At 38.1% G+C, this 4,864-nt stretch overlaps 1 non-coding gene across 1 annotated transcript; it reads right to left on the reverse strand.

The window, feature by feature from the left end:
• Positions 1-2,693: 2,693 nt before the first annotated feature.
• Positions 2,694-2,765, reverse strand: Trnad-guc. Its single transcript has one exon. It is a non-coding gene; the product is annotated as a tRNA-Asp (tRNA).
• Between the last annotated feature and the right edge of the window lie 2,099 nt (positions 2,766-4,864).

Raw genomic sequence — 4,864 nt, forward strand, 5'->3', positions numbered from 1 at the left:
CAGTAACACCGTCGTTCGCCATAAAAGCCACATTATATTACTTATTGCGCTTGTACTTCTCCCCACAAGAAATATGAAAAGTTAGTGCTCTCTCTCTCTCTCTCTCTCTCTCTCTCTCTCTCTCTCTCTCTCTCTCTCTCTCTCTCTCTCTCTCTCGCTCTCGCTCCTCCCTCAATGGAGTTCATAGGTGACTAATGATAGATAGATGTGATAACCATTACTTCAGAATAATTGCGGATCTTTCTTATATATGTACTAGACAGGACAACACTTTTCCATTTTATTTTTTTCCCCAATTTTGTGATGAATTTCTTCCAACCCCACACGCACAGAAAGGAAAAAAAAATCTTTATGAGCTCAAGCAAAAGGATTAGAAAGAGGCATGTAAAAAAATAATAAAACATTCTCATAACAGAAACACCGTCATTACGCGGCAGATTATGGAGGTAGTGATGAAACCTCTCGCACACACATACACACACACATACACATACACACATACACACACACCTTCATGCACATATGTACAGGTGTGTGTGCCAATAATGACCGGTTGGCGGGAGTTACGAGCGGGGCGCCGTGATAAATTTTGCGCACATCTCTCAAGAACTTTGCTATTGTCCTGAATTATGCGAAAATATAAGCAATAATGTGTGTCATTTTGGCGGCCGTAAAGCAGCCAGCCTCTTACTGCACACCTGTCATTACCTGGGTCCCCGGTGCGTGTAATACCTACATGCCGCCTCTTTGACTAAATAAATAAGTGGAATAAAACTCAAGGTCCTGCAGTCCCTCTCTTTCTCCGACCAATGGTAGTCCAATAACCCTCAGAATTCTAGAGCGCTTAAGGGCGGGACAACATTCAAGAGGTGACGGAAGACCTGTGTGTTATGTTGTGGTGGTGTTACGGGGATGATGTGTGGCTCTTGTAGCGCTGTGTTGCCTCTGATGGGCTGCGGAAGGAGGGAACCTGTCTGTTTTGTGTGTGTGTGTGTGTGTGTGTGTGTATGTGTGATGGTGTGTTTTGTTGGTGATGTATGTGCGTGTGTAGTGTGCGGGGGTGTTTTGTAGTATTGTGTCGTGTGAGAGATTGTGTTGCCTTGTGTGTATTGTGTGTAGTGTGTGGTGACTGTGTAATAGTTGTGATATGTATCCGAAAGATTGCTTATTCGTGTTGCTTCAAAGGTGTGTGTGTGTGTGTGTGTGTGTGTGTGTGTGTGTGTGTGTGTGTGTGTGTGTGTGTGTGTGTGTGTGTGTGTGTGTGTGTGTGTGTGTGTGTGTGAAACGAGCTCTCATGAATGTGTTATGTATGGCAGCACTGCTAGTACAAGTATTACAAATGTTGCAAGTCACAAACATAGCCTGAAGCAAGACATTTACCGAAATATCACAGGAATCAGGAGCCATTATTAGCGGACAGAATGAGGAAATTGTGTGTGTGTGTGTGTGTGTGTGTGTGTGTGTGTGTGTGTGTGTGTGTGTGTGTGTGTGTGTGTGTGTGTGTGTGTGTGTGTGTGTGTGTGTGTGTGTGTGTGTGTGTGTGTGTATGTCAGTGTGTGTCCATGTGCGTGCGTTGGTCTGTGCAAAGTTGAAATTAATACCTGAACATATCCCAACAGGTGTTAAACAGGAAAAATGAACACTTACCCACGTACTAAACGAGAAAACAAGAATGCTATTGGTAATGAGAGCAGGTGTGAGGGCAGGTCAGTCCAGGTAAGGCGGCAGTGTTCAAAATATCACCTGACAACGCGAGGACAAATTGCCGGAGCCCTCTCACTCGCTCTCTTTCTCTCTCCCACTCTCCTCTCGGCATAAGTAGGTTGTAGTTTGTGAACATTATAGGCTGTACCTATAAAAAGAACACTGCTGAGAGAGAGAGAGAGAGAGAGAGAGAGAGAGAGAGAGAGAGAGAGAGAAAGCAAGCCGTCACATCACACAAACGAATGAATTAATCACTGTTTCTCTTCCTTATCGAATGGAAAGAGGTGACCTGATGCCTCGTCTTCAGGTGTGTGTGTGTGTGTGTGTGTGTGTGTGTGTGTGTGTGTGTGTGTGTGTGTGTGTGTGTGTGTGTGTGTGTGTTTCCGTCTGTCTGTCTTTATTATCTTTATTTCTTCCTCTTATCTATTTTCGTCCTCCTCTTTCCGTCTCCTTCCGTGCAGTGTGTCCCTTTCTTCTAAAACATGACAGAAGGCAACCACCGTGTGATAAAGAGCCCACCGTCGCCCATCACGCTTGATAATATGATTTTATTCATAATTGTAGCCTATAATGCCGCCCCCGTTGCCGCTGCCACCACCACCACCACCGCCACCACCACCACCACCACTCCTTTCCTTTCCTCCATTGTAATCTTTCTTCACCACATCCTCTGTTCTCTCCTTCCCGTTTCCTTCTTACTCACCTCTAGATTGCACTGTTATGTATGGTTCTGCTGGTGGTGTTGGTGGTGGTGGTGGTGGTGGTGGTTGTGGGGCAGAACAACGGTAACGACTTCCATTGTGCCATCAGGAGCAGTAATTGTACTAGCAGTAGTGGAGTTAGCGGCCTGGTGGTAGTAATAGTCACAGTGGTGATGATAGTAGTAGTTGAAGTAGCAGTAGTAGTTGTGGTAGTGGTAGCAACAGATCACCACTACATATTTTCAAACACTGAGCTAAAAAAAAAAAAATAAAAACATTCTTTATATTCTCCCCGGCGGGGAATCGAACCCCGGTCTCCCGCGTGACAGGCGGGGATACTAACCACTATACTACCGAGGATATGTGATAAGGAATATTATTATAATTTTGAATAGTCATTATTATTATTATTATTATTATTATTATTATTATTATTATTATTTTTATTATTATTATTATTATTATTATTATTATTATTATTATTATTATTATTATTATTATTATTATTATTGTTATTTGTTGTTGTTGTTGTTGTTGTTATTATTATTATTATTATTATTATTATTATTATTATTATTATTATTATTATTATTATTATTATTATTATTATTATTGTTGTTGTTGTTGTTGTTGTTGTTGTTGTTGTTATTATTATTAGTTATTATTATTATTATTATTATTATCAATATTATTATTATTATTATTATTATTATTATTATTATTATTATTATTATTATTATTATTATTATTATTATTATTATTATTATTATTATTATTATTATTATTATTATTATTATTATTATTATTATTGTTATTGTTATTATTATTATTGTCATTTTTATCGTTATTATTATTATTAATATTATTATTATTATTATTATCATTATCATTATTATTATTATTATTATTATTATTGTTGTTGTTGTTGTTGTTATTATTATTATTATTATTATTATTATTATTATTATTATTATTATTATTATTATTATTATTATTGTTGTTGTTGTTGTTGTTATTATTATTATTATTATTATTATTATTATTATTATTATTATTATTATTATTATTATTATCATTATTATTATAATTATTATTATTATTATTATTATTATTATTACTATTATTATTATTATTATTGTTCTTGTTATTATTACTATTATCACTTGCAGTTGTTCTAGTAGCAGCAGCAGGAGTAGTAGCAGTATGAGCAGTAGCAATGATGGTGGCGGCGGTGGCGGCGGGACAAAGGGTGTCTCGTATGCACCATTGGCAATGTATCACAGGACGTTTTTGTCAGCGGGACTCGTCGTGTTTTTTGGGAACTCCTCGATTTTTCATCACAGAGGCCCATGCTGCCCTGCCTCTTTTTCATGACTCGCTGCCATTGTGAAAAATCAGGTGTAATGGAGAGCATGATGGCGATTTTAGACCACTTCACCTGCTACACAATGGGACAGGTGTGGTGGAGGGCGGGGGTCGGGGTGGTGGGTGTGGGATGGGTGGATAGGGTGGTGCTGGAGGTGTGGTGGTGTGGTGCGGTGGAGTTTTTTCCTCTAAATTCACGTGTTGAGTTTTGTAGTAAGTAGTAGTAGTAGTAGTAGTAGTAGTAGTAGTAGTAGTAGTAGTAGTAGTAGTAGTGATAGTATTTGATGTTGTTGTTGGTGTTGTTGTTGTTACTAGTGGAGGAGGAAGAGAAAGAGGAGAGGGTAATTAGTTATGTTGTTTTTGTCATTCTTATCAGTTTAACCAGCCATCATTATCACCACCACCCTCGCCAACATTCTCCTCCACACTACCATCATTATTATCAAGCAATACTCTTTCATATTTCCCACGAGCTGCATTTATATTTATCCTAACCTTACTCTAACTTAACCTAACTTAACCTAACCTAACCACTCTCTCTATTTCTCCATCCGTTTTACATTTTCTTCTGTCCCATTCCTAATTTTCCTATTCTTACACTATATTCTCTCCATTCCTATAACTCCTCATCATCTTTTTCATTTTTTTTTCAAATTATATACGTCTCTCTATTTTGCTTCGTGTTCTGTAGTTCTGTATATTTTCTTGTTCACCTCACTTTTTGTTCTTTAATTCCACACAGCCTCTTACTCCTCGTATTCTTCATCATACATCATATCACCAACTATCCACCCTACACATCCTTCTTTATCTACTCTCCTGTAAATCCTCTTTCTTATTTCAAATTTTCATCTTAAATCGCTCTTCCATCCTCCTCTTATTCTTCTACTCAATAAACCCTACGTATCGCACACATCCTTCTATTCTACATCTGTATCTCAACTTCCTCTATCCTCCTTTATCTGCCTTCACTTTATCCTAACCATCCCAACATCCAAAAACAGTCGTAAGGCAGAAGCATAAGCATAAGTCTTTCTGGGGGCTATTTTCTCTACCCCCTGCGTTCACTGCGGCGCTTTGCATAACACCTTGCA

Source organism: Portunus trituberculatus, chromosome 20, assembly GCF_017591435.1.
Source record: "Portunus trituberculatus isolate SZX2019 chromosome 20, ASM1759143v1, whole genome shotgun sequence".
NCBI lineage: Eukaryota > Metazoa > Arthropoda > Malacostraca > Decapoda > Portunidae > Portunus > Portunus trituberculatus.